The sequence below is a fragment of the Moschus berezovskii genome, chromosome 3, assembly GCF_049115385.1.
Source record: "Moschus berezovskii isolate FMDL1 chromosome 3, NW_MosBer_1.0, whole genome shotgun sequence".
Taxonomy (NCBI): Eukaryota; Metazoa; Chordata; class Mammalia; order Artiodactyla; family Moschidae; genus Moschus; species Moschus berezovskii.
The window spans coordinates 47,543,432-47,561,627 of NC_142462.1; the positions used below are offsets into that span (position 1 = coordinate 47,543,432).

The 18,196-nt window shown below is 38.6% G+C and overlaps 1 protein-coding gene and 1 pseudogene across 1 annotated transcript in view; both read left to right on the top strand.

Moving 5' to 3' along the window:
• Positions 1–18,196, top strand: part of SEMA3C (semaphorin 3C) — a 226,621-nt gene that overhangs the window by 26,205 nt on the left and 182,220 nt on the right. The gene's annotated exons all lie outside the window — the stretch shown is intronic.
• On the top strand, positions 10,405–10,480 carry LOC129552874 (U4 spliceosomal RNA; annotated as a pseudogene).

An 18,196-nucleotide genomic window follows, 5' to 3' on the forward strand; every position in this document is an offset into this window, starting at 1 on the left:
ACTCGATGGACATGAGTTTGAGTGAACTCCGGGAGTTGGTGATGGACAGGGAGGCCTGGCGTGCTGTGATTCATGGGGTCGCAAAGAGTCGGACACGACTGAGCGACTGAACTGAACTGAACTGAACTGAACATCTCAACGAGATTCTTGAAAGTCTAAGCTAGTCTTGATTTAGGTTATGGTCTAACCTACAGCCTGATGCCAAGAGAATTCAGTAAAGATCTGTACTGTTTCACACACAATTTCATTTGTACGCATTTGTGTCTAAATGTGGGATAGCAGATTCTCTAAGGCAAAGAGGCCATCTATAATGGTAGTTGTAGGCAGAATGGGAGTGGAAGATAGGGAGGGTTTCTTCTCAGAAAAAAAAATCACCTATGGCAATGGGAACAGGTCCTGATCTTTTTCTGTGTATCATTCTTTTTCCAGTCTCTCTAATGATCTATGCTGCTGCTGCTAAGTCGCTTCAGTCGTGTCTGACTCTGTGCGACCCCATAGACGGCAGCCCACCAGGCTCCCCCGTCCCTGGGATTCTCCAGGCAAGAACACTGGAGTGGGTTGCCATTTCCTCCTCCAATGCGTGAAAAGTGAAAGTGAAGTCACTCAGTCGTGTCCGACTCTTAGCGACCCCGTGGACTACAGCCTACCAGGCTCCTCTGTCCATGGGATTTTCCAGGCAAGAGTACCGGAGTGGGTTGTCATTGCCTTCTCTCCTAATGATGTATGCTGCTGCTGCTGCTGCTAAGTCCCTTCAGTCGTGTCCGACTCTGTGTGACCCCATAGACGGAAGCCCACCAGGCTCCCCCATCCCTGGGATTCTCCAGGCAAGAACACTGGAGTGGGTTGCCATTTCCTTCTCCAATGTGTGAAAGTGAAAAGTGAAAGTGAAGTCGCTCATTCGTGTCCGACCCTTAGCGACCCCACGGACTGCAGCCTACCAGGCTCCTCCATCCATGGGATTTTCTAGGCAAGAGTACTGGAATGGCTTGCCATTGCCTTCTCCAATGATGTATAGTAGATGTTTAATTAATTCTTAAAAGTAAAAGAGTAAATGATGTCTGCATTAGCAGTTTTAGAGAACTGGAAGTGAGCAGAAGTAGGTCAGCAAACAAAAGTAGTGGATAATACCCTTTCCAACTTTATGTTTCAGGATTATAAGTTGCCAGTAATTCAAAGAGTACATTCTTAATATGCTTTAACCTTCAATACAAAGTTATTATGGTAGAAATAAACTAAACAATGTTATGGGCAAGTCAAGAGTAAACAGAACACAAGCTGAGAACTTTAGATCTTTGAAAATGTCAGTATTGGGTGTGAAGGGCATGTCAGGTTTTCCTGTTCTTATTAAAATGACATGGGTTTAAAAATTTACTTGACCATTGTCAGGAGCTTTGTAGTATATGTTTGCTTACCAATATGATGTCTTTCATTAAAGGTGAAATAGAGAAATACTCTCTTTTTGGACACTGTAAGTTCAGCACCTTAAAATGTACAGCATACCTCAAATGGGCAAGTTCAGGAAACATGTTTTGCTCATTGGATGCAGTTTAGGAAAGAAAGAAAAAAAAAAAAAGGGGCAGCTATCTTATTAAATGAAACAACAAATTACATTCTAGGACAGTGTGGGTTTTTAGAATTCTAGTCACATTAAGCTAAGATGTCGTTCTTTCCATGCTTCCACCTATAACTTTACTGATTGATCTTTAATGGAAAGATATGTATCTTGCTTTTGAAAGAATTAGATTTAGTGTGCTCCTATTATTTAGGACTTCATGGCAGTTCTTGCAAAGTAGGTAGGCAAAGCAAAGTAAGTGGGAACTGACAAGTAAGAAATAAATACTTAAAATATTTCCAGGAATAAATATTAACATCTGTAAGAATAAAACTCCATGTGCATCAAAATGCAGGTTTCCCAACTGTATTTCTCTGAAAGTTATGAAAAATCACTTTGCTAAGTGGAAATTACTTCTGTAAAATACTAAAATAGCCACATTGATATATCGTGGGGTCATGTACTCAAAGGTAGTTTTTAATTTTTCCTGGAGTATTTTGGTTTTTTTGTTGGCTTTGGAATATTGTTGTTAAATTATCATTTAATTCTAATGACAGTTGGAAAAATTGCTTCACTGTCTTATAAGAGCAGGTCCTTAATTCATTTCTGGAGTTCATCCACCAAAGTGAAGTGTGGTAATTCTTTGTACCACCCTCTTCAGCAGGCAAAACTATGACTCATTTCTACCACCCAATTATGCCAGAAGTGTTTAGTGCACTGTTATGAAATAAGATGTAATAGTTCAATGTTTCACAATTTATTTTTGAGCCATTTGAACAATGTCTGTGCAGCATCTTTTTGCCTTTTCATACTGTTCATGGGGTTCTCAAGGCAAGAATACTGAAGTGGTTTGCCATTCCCTTCTCCAGTGGACCACATTTTCTCAGAACTCTCCACCATGACTTGTCCATCTTGGGTGGCCCTAAATGGCATGGCTCATAGTTTCAGTGAGTTAGATAATGTGATCCATGTGATCAGTTTGGTTAGTTTTCTGTGATTATGGTTTTCATTCTGTCTACCCTCTGGTGGATAAGGATAAGAGACCTATGGAAGCTTCCTGATGGGAGAGACTGACTCTGGAATCTGGGTCTTGTTCTGATGGGCGGGGCCATGCTCAGTAAATTTTCAATCAAATTTTCTGTTGATGGGTGGTGCTGTGTTCCCTCCCTGTTATTTGGCCTGAAGCCAAATGATGATGGGGTAATGAAGGTAAAGAAAACCTCCTTCAGAAGGACTTATGCCCACAGTGTTGTGTTCAGTGCCCCTGACCCTGCAGCAGGCCTCTGCTGACCCAAGCTTCTGCTTCACAGGCAAGTCTGGCTCAGTCTCTTATGAGAACACTGCTCTTTTTTCCTGGATCCTGGTGAGCACACGCTTTTGTTTGTGCCCTCCTAGACTCTGTTTCCCCAGTCCTGTGGAAGTTCTATAATCAAATCCCACTTGCCTCCAAAGTCAAATTTCCTGAGGGTTCTCAGTCCCTTTGCCAGATCCCCAGGTTGGGAAATCTGTTGTGAATCCTAAAACTTTCTTAACAGTGCAAGAACTTCTTTGGTATAATTGTTCTGCGGTTTGTGGGTTTTCTGCTCAGGGACTGTATGGTGGGGCTAATGGCAACCTCCTCCAAGAGGGCTTATGCCACAGGCCACATGTCCCAGGTCTGCTGCAGCCAGAGGCAGTGTCCCTGTGGCAAGACACTGCTGAGCCATGCCTCTGGAGGAGACACTCAAACACTCAAAGGCAGGGCTCAGTCTCTGTGTGGTCTCTGGGACCTGGTGGACACAAGGTTTTGTTTGAGTGTCTTCTGAGCATCTCTGGCAGGTATGGGGTTTGATTATAAATGAGATTTCGTCCTTGCTACAATTTTGTTGAGGTTTCTCCTTTGCTCTTGGATGTAACATATCTTTTTTTGGTGGGATTCAACATTCCCCCGTTGATGGGTGTTCAGCAGCAAGTAGCAATTTTGGAGTTCTTGCAGGAAAACATTAGTGCACATCCTTCTACTCTGCCATCATGTACATACTTTTCATATTGTTTAAGGAAAACAATAGAATGGGAAAGACTAGGGATGTCCTCAAGAAAATTAGAGATACCATGGGAAAATGTCATGCAAAGAGGGCACAAGAAAGGACAGAAATGGTATGGACCTGACAGAAGCAAAGAATATTAAGAACAGGTGTGACGAATACACAGAAGAACTATACAAAAAAGATCTTAATGACCCAGATAACCACAATGGTATGATCACTCACCTGGAGCCAGACATCCTGGAATGTGAAGTCAAGTGGACCTCAAGAAGCATTACTATGAACAAAACTAGTGGAGGTGATGGAATTCCAGTTGAACTATTTCACATCCTGAAAGATGATGCTGTTTAAGTGCAGCACTCAATATGCCAGGTATTTGGAAAACTCAGCAGTGGCCACAGGACTTGAAATGGTCAGTTTTCATTTCAATCCCAACGAATGTTCAAACTACCACACAATTGCACTCATCTCACAGGCTAGCAAATTAATGTTCAAAATTCTCCAAGCTAGACTTCAATGGTATGTGAACTCAGAACTTCCACATGCTCAAGCTGGATTTAGAATAGGCAGCGGAACCAGAGATCACATTGCAAACATCTATGGGTCACAGAAAAAGCAAGGGAATTTCAGAAAAACATATACTTCTGCTCTATTGACTAGGCAAAGCCTTTGACTGTGTGGATCACAACAAGCTGTGAAAAATCCTTAAACAGATGGGAATACCAGACCACCTTACCAGCCTCCTGAGAAATCTATATGCAGGTCAAGACGGAACAGTTAGAACTGGACATGGAACAACAGATTCGTTCCAGATTGGAAAAGGAGTTTCTAAGACTGTATATTGTCACCCTGCTTATTTAACTTATATGCAGAGTACATCCTATGAAATGCCAGGCTGAATGATGCACAAACTGGAATCAAGATTGCCAGGAGAACGATCAGTAACCTCAGATATGCAGATGACACCACTCTAATGGCAGAAAGCAAAAGGGAACTAAAGAGCCTCTTGATGAAAGTGAAAGAGGACAGTGAAAAAATTGGCTTAAAACACAACATTCAAAAAACAAAGATTATGGCATCTGGTCCCATCACTTTGTGGCAGATAGATGGGAAAACAATGGAAACAGTAAGAGACTTTATTTTGGGGGGCTCCAAAAGCACTGCAGAGGGTGACTGCAGCCATGAAATTAAAAGACAATGGCTCCTTGGAAGAAAAGCTGTAACAAACCTAGACAGCATATTAAAAAGCAGAGACATTACTTTACCGACAAAGGCCCATCTAGTCAAAGCTTATGGTTTTTGAGAGTCCCTTGGACTTCAAGGAGATCAAACCAGTCAATCCTAAAGGAAATCAGTCCTGAATATTCATTGGAAAGACTGATGGTGAAGCTGAAACTCCAATACTTTGGCCACCTGACGCAAAGAACTGACTCATTAGAAAAGACCCTGATGCTGGCAAAGATTGAAGGGAGGAGGAGAAGGGGACGACAGAGGATGAGATGGCTTGATGGTATCACTGACTCGATAAACATGAGTCTGAGTGGGTTCCAGGGGTTCAGGATAGACAGGGAAGCCTAGCATGCTGCAGTCCATGGTGTTTCAAAGAGTCAGACACAACTGAATGATGTACTGAACTGTGAGCTGCAAGAGTGATATGATTTTGGATCACAACAAACTGTATAAAAATTCTTAAAGAGATGGAGATATCGGCCCACCTTACCTGCCTCCTGAGAAACCTGTATGCATGTCAAGAAGCAACAGTTAAAACTAGACATGGAACAACGGACTGGTTCAAAATTGAGAAAGGAGTACATCAAGGCTGTATATTGTCACCCTGCTTATTTAACTTATATGCAGACTACATCATGTGAAATGCCGAGCTGGATGAAGCACAAGCTGGAATCAAGATTACCAGGAAAAATATCAATATCCTCAGATACACAGATGACACCACCCTTATGGCAGAAAGCAAAGAGGAACTTAAGAGCCTCCTGATGAAGGTGAAAGAGGAGAGTGAAAAAATTGGCTTAAAACTCAGCATTCAAACAATTAAGATCATGGCATCTGGTCCCATCACCTCATGGGAAATAAATGGGGAAACAATGGAAACAGTGAGAGAACTTTATTTTCTTGGGCTCCAAAATCACTGCAGATGGTGACTGCAGCCATGAAATTAAAAGACACTTGCTCCTTGGAAGAAAAGCTGTGACGAACCTAAACAGTGTATTAAAAGGCAGAGACATCATTTTGTCGACAAAGGTATGTATAGCGAAACTGTGGTTTTTCCAGTAATCATGTACGGATATGAGAGTTGGACTATAAAGGAGGCTGATTGCCAAAGAATTGATGCCTTTAAATTGTGGAGAGGGAGAAGACTCTTGAGAGTCCCTTGGACAGCAAGGAGATCAAACCAGTCAATCCTAAAAGAAATCAACCCTGAATATTCATTGGAAGGACTGATGTTGAAGCTGAAGCTTCAATATTTTGGCCACCTGATGCAAAGAATCAACTCATTGGGAAAGATCCTGATGCTGGGAAAGATTGCAGGCAGAGGGAGAAGGGACTGACAGAGAATGAGATGGCTGGATGGCATCATCAACTCAATGGACATGAGTTTGAGCAAACTCCAGGAGATTGTGAAGGACAGGGAACCCTTTGGTGCTGCAGTCCATGGGATCTCAAAGAGTCAGACACAACTGAATGACTGAGCAACAGATATTTTGCTAAATATTACCAGACAAAAATAACACTGACTGGAGCATATGTATTCTCAATGTGTACATAAATTTTTATTTTATTATTATTATTATGATGTCTTTATCTTTGTTTCTATTCTTATACATGGAGCTCAGTGTTACTCATCTTTAACAAAAATTATTTCACATTTAGCATTTGCGTTTATATATTTTTCATTTTTTAATCTTGAAGATTATCTAGAAAAATCTTTTGGAAATGGTCAACATAAACTGTATCTAAATGCTCCCTTGTTATTCTTTATGACAGTTGGCAGGAGTTTTAGCAAGGCAGTTTAAGTTGTAATTACAAAGAAAAATAATAAAATTTCCAGGTTCATGAAGAGTTTATAAAGTTTCATTATGTATTCATTCAAGCATAATATATGTACTGTCTGACTGTACTATCAATTAGTAAAGGTACTGCACAGCAAACTAAAAAAAATCTTAGTTTAAAAATTCATAGTCAAAGTAGCACATAAATCTTTAAACTGTAAATGCAGCAACCTTGTTCTCTTACCCTGAATTTCCATTCAACTCTTTGTTTTCCTCAGTATCTTTAAACTGTAAATGCAGCAACCTTGTTCTCTTACCCTGAATTTCCATTCAACTCTTTGTTTTCCTCAGTATCAAATCTTACAGTCAGTTAATTAACTTCACACTGTTTAGCTGGTTATCTTCCTTCTCTTTGCGTTTCCTGATTCTCATTCCTCCCTTCTTTACCTCTGAACACTCTTTTCCATCTGTGTACTCTGTCAAGTGCACACCCACTCATTTTCACGTACCCTTCAGTTTTCTTCTCTGGTGTTCTTGCAGGGAGACTGTGGTTTAAACCTTATCTAAGCAACCATTTTACCACTAAATCTTCTGCAGCCCCCAAACCCCCCAAAAGGAGGACCTTCCTTCCCTCTGGATATCTCCTTATTCCTCAAAGAACAAACAAAAAAGAATATTGACTTTTAATGGATTTTTTGTTTTTTTATCTTGGTGAAAATTCATAAGTTTAATATTGCCATTCAATGCCCTGCATCCCCATACACTGTTGCACAAGCCAGGAAACAAAAACGAATAGTTCATCTACCTCTAATTCATTTTAGATCTTTATTTTCTTAAGGGAAATTTCCATTTTAGTAGGTGTTAAAAAAGTAAAGATCTAAAATGAATTGTGCAAGAGTGAAAAAGTTGGCTTAAAACTCAACATTTAGAAAACTAAGATCATGGCATCTGGACACATCACTTTATGGCAAATAGATGGCGAAACAATGGAAACAGTAAGAGACTTTATTTTGGGGGACTCCAAAATCATTGCGGATGGTGACTGCAGCCATGAAATTAAAAGATGTTTGCTCCTTGGTAGAAAAGCTATGATCAACCTAGACAGCATATTAGAAAGCAGAGACATTAATTTGCTGATAAAGGTCTGTTAATCAAAGCTATGGTTTTTTCAGTAGTCATGTATGGATATAAGAGTTGGACTATAAAGAAAGCTGACCACTGAAGAATTGATGCTTTTGAACTGTGGTGTTGGAGAAGACTCTTGAGAGACCCTGGTACCTCGAGGAGATCCAACCAGTCCATTCTAAAGGAGATCAGTCCTGAATATTCATTGGAAGGGCTGATGCTGAAGTTGAAACTCCTATACTTTGGCCACCTGATGCACAGAATTGACTGTTGAAAAGACCCTGATGCTGGGAAGTATTGAAGCAGGAGGAGGAGGGGACAACAGAGGATGAGATGGTTTGATGGCATCACCAACTTGATGGACCTGAGATTGAGTAAGCTCCAGGAGTTGGTGATGGACAGGGAAGCCTGGTGTGCTGCAGTCCATGAGTTACAAAGAGTTGGACACGACTGAGCAACTGAACTGAAAAGGGAAATTAGAAGACGAAGGGAAGATAATTACCTATTTTCAGAGCATATAGGCCAGTGGATTAGTTGTGCCATGCAAGCTGCTGGATGGCTGCATAGCCCCATGCTGCCTGCCGTATGGGGTTTGTGTGACTCTGTGTCTCTCTCACCCCCATCTCTCCCCAAAGGCCATGTTCTCTTCCAGCCTTGCTGCCTTACCACAGAGTCTTATCAGATCTCCATTTTTGAGAGGTTGATTCAGGAAGAAGCCTAATACAAAATAAAAGCTGGCATAAAAGGAAAAGAAGCCAAGATGCAGGCTGGCTGTGTTGCAAGATGACAAAACTAGAGTAGACAATACAGAAGTGATGGCACTTCTAAAGGAACAACTATTAGGGATGATAAAGGATCATTAAGGGATCCATTCAACTGTTAGGGCTACTAGTGTACTCCAGTTGAGGTCCAGTTCACTATTGGGCTGGTCCAGGTGGTTGTAAGATGACTTTTTATGTTTCCCTTTCTATCTTTCCTATATATGTTTCTATTTAGATCCTTGTACAAAAGGTAAACTGAGATATACCTGTTTTTGACATTAGGTATATGACTGTGTGTGTGCTCAGTCACTCAGTTGTGCCTGACTCTTTGCAGCTCCGTGGACAGTAGCCTGCGACTGCTTTACCCTCTGAGCCACCGGGACTTAGCAACTGAACAACACAACAAAATTATTTATATAATAGTATCATATGCCTAAAGATCAGTTAATTTAAGGGTGAATTGTATAAGAAAACTTTTCAAATGAGAGCAATTGAAATAATTGATTTTTATAGGATAAGCTTTGCTTTCAGTTCAGTTCAGTTCAGTCACTCAGTCGTTTCCGACTCTTTGCGACCCCATGAATCACAGCACGCCAGGCCTCCCTGTCCATCACCAACTCCCGGAGTTCACTCAAACTCATGTCCATCGAGTTGGTGATGCCATCCAGCCATCTCATTCTCTGTCGTCCCCTTCTCCTCCCGCCCCCAACCCCTCCCAGCATCAGAGACTTTTCCAGCGAGTCAGTTCTTCACATCAGGTGGCCAAAGTATTGCAGTTTCAGCTTTAGCATCAGTCCTTCCAATGAACACCCAGGATTGATCTCCTTTAGAATGGACTGGTTGGATCTCCTTGCAGTCCAAAGGACTCTCAAGAGTCTTCTCCAGCACCACAGTTCAAAAGCATCAATTCTTCAGCGATCAGCTTTCTTCACAGTCCAACTCTCACATCCATACATGACCACGGGAAAAACCGTAGCCTTGACTAGACAGACCTTTGTTGGCAAAGCAATGTCTCTGCTTTTTAATATGCTATCTAGGTTGGTCATAACTTTCCTTCCAAGGAGTAAGCGTCTTTTAATTTCCTGGCTGCAATTGAATCATCCTTCCTTTTTCCAGTTTACAGAAATATTTTAGAAAATGAGGTAACTGTTTGGATATTTAACAGGAGAATTTTTTAGGTGTTCTGCTCTGTGTTTTTTAGTGGCCCTCATTTTTCTAGATCTTGGTAATTAAAAAATTGCATGTATTACTAGACCCCTTTTTGTTTAAACTTAAGCTCTACAATTTTCTAATCATTCTTTGCTAATGTATAGCTTTATGAGCATGTTAGAAATTTGGATTGTTTTATTTATCAGTGATTAGAATTTCTGTATATTTTTATTTAACACCTTTATGAAAGTTGCCACTTTTTGAGCAAAGAGATACATTTTTAAAATTAAAAAGATTGCTGTATCTGAACACTAGATGCGGGGAACACTGCCCTGCTTTGTCAGTTTACATAGGGAAAACTAATGAGGCTATAAAGAAATACTATCTGTTTTATTAGAACTTTTTTACTAGCGAAACAGCTGGAAAAACAGTTAGTCGGCTGGCTTCCATTTTCCATTGCTTTCTGCCCTTTAAATTCAGGTTTCCTCTTGTTCATGACCACATGCTCACCACACACAGACTCTTTAGTTTGTTACTTTAAGCCAACGGAGATTAAGCACCATTAGTAAAGACTAGTTTAGGAAAGGTTTTAACTAAAATAAATGGCACTTTCAAAGAGAATCTTGATTTATGGAGTTTGTGTGTGTGTGTGTGTGTCTGGGTAAATCAGTAAGGAAAAAATCAGATCATAGTGGTTGGGTTGAGTGCCATTAGTCATTGAGACATGTTTTCTGTTGCAGTTTTATTTGTAGTAAAAATGTACAGTTTAATTGTAGTACAAATGCAGCTTTGCGCAGCGGCAGTATTGTAGCCAATGACATTTATCTGAGGCACGACTATTGCTAATTGAAACTAACTGTAGTAAAAATGCTTAGTAGCAGCCTAGTGACCAGAAAGAATACGTATCACTTTACTATATTTAGAATCAGAATTTTATTGCTGAAAGGGATATTAGATATCACTTAATCTGGCCTTTTATATTATAGTTGAGACTCAAAGAGATTAAATGTCTTGGTTAGGAGGCAGAATAACTAGAATTTGGGTATACTTGTTAATTGCAGATAGCATTCCCACATCATCATCACTCTCTTTTCTACCTATCCTCTAAAGGGGTATATGGAGAAATTGGAAATTCAGTGTGAAGGAAGATGAGAGAAGATAAAAGTGGAGCCAGTCAGGCTTTAAAAATACATAATTGTCAAAGGTAAACTGACACCAATTAGGAACTTTTGGACTAAAAACAAATAAAATACCTATTATTTGCAATTAGATCTCAAGAAAGATGAAATTAAAGCATTTTAGTCATCTGCTTCTAAAAATCCATTAAGTGCTAATTAGCTGCTATCTGAGAAGGTCCACATCTCTTACATTGGAAACTTGCTCTTTAGTGAAATATATGACTTAAAGAAAACACACATAAAACATCTGTTGGCAGAAACATACATCCATGATCTCTACGTTTCCGAAAAATTCACATATTTATTGTAGGGGAAAAGAATCAGGGAAAAACAAAAAAAAAAGTCGTGTAAGTTTAATTCTAACAAACATACTGCAATGATAATGTGAAATAACTATAAAGCATATGAAATACAGTTTATATTCCACTTTATTTGGGAGACACAAAGAATTTATCTTTATTTTACATGTATCTAAATTTAATTCATTTACTTTTTAAAATATTCTTTACCAATAGAGGTCAACACATTAAATAAGAAAAATCAGTATATTCTAATACACCCTGTTATGCAACTGCCACAAGAAAATTATAATTCACAACATTCAGAAACCAGTCTGAAGTATTTGTACTGTCTACCAAGGGAAGAATTATCTCATTGTTGTACTATAAATTGCGTTATTTATTTCATAACAGTGGCAAAAATGGGCTATCTTTGAGAGGTAGGATTAGTTTTCTCAGCATTCATGTGTGAAAAAAGCTAAAACTCAAATGAATCATAGCAGTAGTATTCAAAGAACAGAAATGTCTTCAGTTACCTTTCTGTCATGGTACAGCATTAAAAGTCTTCTAACTTTTAAGGATTTGTTTACATTAAAAGTGCTTGGCTGTTTCTTAATGACTAATGGGCAATTTAAGCTAATTTTTTGATAGAGTGGTCTTTCTTTAGTTTTTAAGAATTCAGTTCAGTTCAGTTCAGTCGCTCAGTCGTGTCCGACTCTCCGCGATCCCATGAATCACAGCACGCCAGGCCTCCCTGTCCATCACCAACTCCCGGAGTTCACTCAAACTCATGTCCACAGAGTCGGTGATGCCATCCAGCCATCTCATTCTCTGTCGTCCCCTTCTCCTCCTGCCCCCAACCTTTCCCAGAATTAGCTGATATATTTTGGAAATTACGTTAATATAATTACCTAAATTACTCATGAAATCTCAGAACAAGAGACTACATCAATACAGGATGAAAACTAACACAGTTCATACTGGTACATATGAATCTGACATGTCCGTTAGCCTTTCAATATATTTTCTAATTTAAAATATTCTGATTGAGAACCTACCACATTTAAGGCATTATCTCCACTGTTGAGTAGAATATCAGTAAATGACTGATTTCTTGCATTCCAGGAATTCACAATCCCATTAAGAAGATGAAGAGAATAATAACTATAGAGGAGATGACATTGTTTATGATTAGTGTTGGAGGCTAAAGAGATAAGGAAAAAAATGAAAGTGGGGATATAAAATCTGAGCTTTACCTGAAGCCTGAAGGAACAATACAGTTTAAGAATATACAGCCAAGAAAGATGGTAGAGAGTGCAGCTGATAGACAGTGGCATAGAAATCAATTTCTCAACTCAATCTGTTTGAATCTAAGACATCATGTGATGAATTTGAACAGTGTTGACTACAGGGATTAGGATGAAATAGGGTTGGAGAAACTAACCTGGCTAATATGTTGTCCTAATGATGAGGCTGGTTGCCATAGCAAGGCAGTTGTGTGGAATTCAAGGTACAACAAAAGGAGAATGAAGGACTAGGCAGGAAATCAACGTAAATTGAACTAGTGAAAGGGATTATTATGATTTTTAAAAGGTAGAAACTCTGGATATCACATTTTCTGCCTCTTCCTCATTAATTATCTAATGAAAGAGTTTAGGTACAAAAGATTTCATAAGGTTTAGCACAACTTCAGACTATCCAGTGCAGCACCATTCCTAGCTTCCATCCTTTTCTGAAGAATAGGAGAATAATCAATAGTCAATGTCAAAATACTCCTTCAGAATAAAATTACAAGAAATATAATCTTTTTCTTGTTAGAACAATAAAAAATGGGAAAAAAGATGATAATATAGCCACACATTCCAAACTTTAACAGTGGAGTTAGTTATTCAGAGTAGGAGTTTTATTGGGAACCTGAGCAGATAAAGAGCAAAGTACTTAACACCTGAATCATTAGAAATGCCTGTTTTAAAAAATGCATGTTACCTAGCATGGTTTTCAATAGTCTATATTTATAAAAAATGATTTAGTGGCTAATAATCCTCAACTCAAAAGAGATCACTGTCTCTATAGTATCTATTAGGTGTAGGATATTATCTTGCTCTTTTTTCCCTTCTGTTTCAAAGTGTTTTCGTGTGTCATTTTCCTATCATGTATAGGACCTACTTCTGTCTCCCTTTTAGACAGTGTACACACTAAACTTAATCACAGTTAGGTCTATAATAAGAAGCAGAGAATTGTATGGAAAGAAGAAAACATCATGACTATCTTTGAAATATTGTGCATATACCCCCAAGGAAAGAATCCATGTAAGTGAAGGATATAAATTATTTTGGTATTATAATAATAAAAAAAGGACCCACATTAACTGGTAAAATTAAAACTGATTTATAAATACAATTCAATAATCTGTCCTGTCTCCTATAAAAACACTGATATGTACTCAACTTTAACTATGAAATATCACAGAGAACTGCAGGATGAATTAAATGTCAAAGTGGTCTTAGTGAATTTGTACAGCAATAGTTTATTGTCTCCTGTAAGTGTATTACCTACATAAGCCAGTTATTTTATATGTGATTCTAAAGTAGTATGGCACCCCACTCCAGTACTCTTGCCTGGAAAACCCCATGGACGGAGGAGCCTGGTGGGTTGCAGTCCATGGGGTCCCTAAGAGTTGGACACGACTGGGCGACTTCACTTTCACTTTTCCTTTTCATGCATTGGAGAAGGAAATGGCAACCCACTCCAGTGTTTTTGCCTGGAGAACCCCAGGGATGGTGGAGCCTGGTGGGCTGCCGTCTATGGGGTTGCACAGAGTCGGACACGACTGAAGCGACTTAGCAGCGGTAGCAGCAAAATAGTACCATTATGCTGAGTGTTTATATGTTTAAATGAAACAGCCTACTTTGGGTTCCCTTCTGGTTCAGATGGTAAAGAATCTCTCCGCAATGCATGAGACCCAGTTTAATCCCAGGGTCAGGAAGATCCCTGGAGAAGGGAATGGCTACCCACTCCAGCATTCTTGAGTCGAGAATTCCATGGACAGTGGAGGCTGGTCCACAGCATGTGGATGCAGTGGATGCAGTCCACGGCATCACAAAGAGACAAAGACAACTGAGTAAATAACACTTTCACTTTCGTTACCAAAAGAAAAATAAATGGAGGAATATATGTACTTTAAAAATATTAACTGTTTCAATGAACTTCCCCCTTAGCACTGCTTTTACAGTGTCCCAGAGGTTTTGGGTTGTTGTGTTTTCATTTTCATTCATTTCTATGCATATTTTGATGTCTCTTTTGATTTCTTCTATGATTTGTTCATTATTCAGCAGCGTGTTGTTCAGTCTCCATATGTTGGCACTTTTAATAGTTATTCTCTTGCAATTGAGATCTAATCTTACTGCATTGTGGTCAGAAAAGATCCTTGGAATGATTTCAATTTTTTTGAATTTACCTAGGCTAGATTTATGTCCCAGGATGTGATCTATCCTGGAAAAGGTTCCGTGTGCGCTTGAGAAAAAGGTGAAATTCATTGTTTTGGGGTGAAATGTCCTATAGATATCTATTAGGTCTAACTGTTCTGTTGTATCATTTAAAGATTGTGTTTCCTGGTTAATTTTCTGTTTAGTTGATCTATCCATAGATGTAAGTGGGGTGTTAAAATCTCCCACTATTATTGTGTTATTGTTAATTTCCCCTTTCAAACTTGTTAGTAATTGTCTTACATATTGCGGTGCTCCTATGTTGGGTGCATAAATATTTATAATTGTTATATCTTCTTCTTGGATTGATCCTTTGATCATTATGTAGTTTCCTTCTTTGTCTCGTTTCACAGCCTTTGTTTTAAAGTCTATTTTATCTGATATGAGTATTGCTACTCCTGCTTTCTTTTGGTCTCTATTTGCATGGACTATCTTTTTCCAGCCCTTCACTTTCAGTCTGTATGCGTCCCTCATTTTGAGGTGGGTCTCTTGTAGACAACATATATGGGGGTTTTGTTTTTGTATCCATTCAGCCAGCCTTTGTCTTTTGGTTGGGGCATTCAACCCATTTACGTTTAAGGTAATTATTGAAAAGTACGATCCCGTAGCCATTTTCTTTATTGCTTTGGGTTCAAGTTTATACACTCTTTCTGTGATTCCTGTCTATAGAAGATCCTTTAGCATTTGTTGGAGAGCTGGTTTGGTGATGCTGAATTCCCTCAGCTTTTGCTTGTCTGTAAAGCTTTTGATTTCTCCTTCATATTTGAATGAGATCCTTGCTGGGTATAGTAATCTGGGCTGTAGGTTATTTTCTTTCATCACTTTAAGTATGTCTTGTCACTCCCTTCTGGCCTGAAGAGTTTCTGTTGAAAGATCAGCTGTTATCCTTATGGGAATCCCCTTGAGTGTTATTTGCTGCTTTTCCCTTGCTGCTTTCAATATTTGTTCTTTGTGTTTGATCTTTGTTAATTTGATTAATATGTGTATTGGAGTATTTCGCCTTGGGTTTATCCTGTTGGGGACTCTGTTGGGAAGTTCATAGCAATACAGGCACACCTCAAGAAACAAGAAAAAAGTCAACTAAATAACCTAACTCTACATCTAAAGCAACTAGAAAAGGAAGAAATGAAGAACCCCAGGGTCAGTAGAAGGAAAGAAATCATAAAAATTAGGGCAGAGATAAATGCAAAAGAAACAAAAGAGACCATAGCAAAAATCAACAAAGCCAAAAGCTGGTTCTTTGAGAAGGTAAATAAAATTGACAAACCACTAGCCAGACTCATCAAGAAACAAAGGGAGAAGAACCAAATCAATAAAATTAGAAATGAAAATGGAGAGATCACAACTGACAACACAGAAATACAAAGGATTATTAGAGAATACTATCAGCAATTATATGGCAATAAAATGAATAACCTGGAAGAAATGGACAAATTCCTAGAAAAGTACAACTTTCCAAAACTGAACCAGAAAGAAATAGAAAATCGGAACAAACCCATCACAAGCATGGAAATTGAAACTGTAATCAAAAATCTCCCAGCAAACAAAAGCCCAGGTCCAGACGGCTTCACAGCTGAATTCTACCAAAAATTTAGAGAAGAGCTAACACCTATTCTACTCAAACTCTTCCAGAAAATAGCTGAGGAAGGGAAACTTCCAAACTCATTCTATGAGGCCACCATCACCCTAATCCCAAAACCTGGTAAAGACCCCACAATAAAAGAAAACTATAGGCCAATATCACTGATGAACATAGATGCAAAAATCCTTAATAAAATTCTAGCAATCAGAATCCAACAACACATTAAGAAGATCATACATCATGACCAAGTGGGCTTTATCCCAGGAATGCAAGGATTCTTCAATATCCACAAATCAATCAACGTAATACACCACATTAACAAACTGAAAAATAAAAATCATATGATTATCTCAATAGATGCAGAGAAAGCCTTCGACAAAATTCAACATCCATTTTTGATAAAAACCCTCCAGAAAGTGGGAATAGAAGGGACATACCTCAACATAATGAAAGCTATATATGACAAACCCACAGCAAACATTATCCTCAATGGTGAAAAACTGAAAGCATTTCCCCTAAAGTCAGGAACAAGACAAGGGTGCCCACTCTCACCACTACTATTCAACATAGTTCTGGAAGTTTTGGCCACAGCAATCAGAGCAGAAAAAGACATAAAAGGAATACAAATTGGAAAAGAAGAAGTAAAGCTTTCACTGTTCGCTGATGACATGATCCTCTACACAGAAAACCCTAAAGACTCTACCAGAAAACTACTAGAGCTAATCAATGATTACAGTAAAGTTGCAGGATATAAAATCAACACACAGAAATCCCTTGCATTCCTATACACTAATAATGAGAAAATAGAAAGAGAAATTAAGGAAACTATTCAATTCACTGTTGCAATGAAAAGAATTAAATACTTAGGAATATATCTACCTAAGGAAACAAAAGACTTGTACATAGAAAACTATAAAACACTAGTGAAAGTAATCAAAGAGGACACGAATAGATGGAGAAATATACCGTGTTCGTGGATTGGAAGAATAAATATTGTAAAAATGAGTATACTACCCAAAGTAATTTATACATTCAATGCAATCCCTATCAAGCTACCAACAATATTTTTCACAGAACTAGAACAAATAATCTCACAATTTGTATGGAAATACAAAAAACCTCGAATAGCCAAAGCAATCTTGAGGAAGAAGAATGGAACTGGGGGAATTAACCTGCCAGACTTCAGGCTCTACTACAAAGCCACAGTCATCAAGACAGTATGGTACTGGCATAAAGACAGAAATATAGATCAATGGAACAAAATAGAAAGCCCAGAGATAAACCCACGCTCCTATGGACACCTTATCTTCGACAAAGGAGGCAAGAATATAAAATGGAGAAAAGACAGTCTCTTTAACAAGTGGTGCTGGGAAAACTGGTCAGCCACTTGTAAAAGAATGAAACTAGAACACTTCCTAACACTACACACCAAAATAAACTCAAAATGGATTAAAGATCTAAATGTAAGACCAGAAACTATAAAACTCCTAGAGGAGAATGTAGGCAAAACACTCTCCGACATAAATCACAGCAGGATCCTCCAAGACCCACCTCCAAGAATATTGGAAATAAAAGCAAAAATAAACAAATGGGACCTAATTAAAATCAAAAGCTTCTGCACAGCAAAGGAAACTATAAGCAAGGTGAAAAGACAGCCTTCAGAATGGGAGAAAATAATAGCAAATGAAGCAACTGATAAAGGATTAATCTCCAAAATATACAAGCAGCTCCTTCAGCTCAATTCCAGAAAACTAAGTGACCCAATCAAAAAATGGGCCAAAGAACTAAACAGACATTTCTCCAAAGAAGACATAAAGATGGCTAACAAACACATGAAAAAATGCTCAACATCCCTCATCATCAGAGAAATGCAAATCAAAACCACAATGAGATACCATTTCACACCAGTCAGAATGGCTGCTATCCAAAAGTCTACATGCAATAAATGCTGGAGAGGGTGTGGAGAGAAGGGAACCCTCTTACACTGTTGGTGGGAATGCAAACTAGTACAGCCACTATGGAGAACAGTGTGGAGATTCCTCAGAAAACTGGAA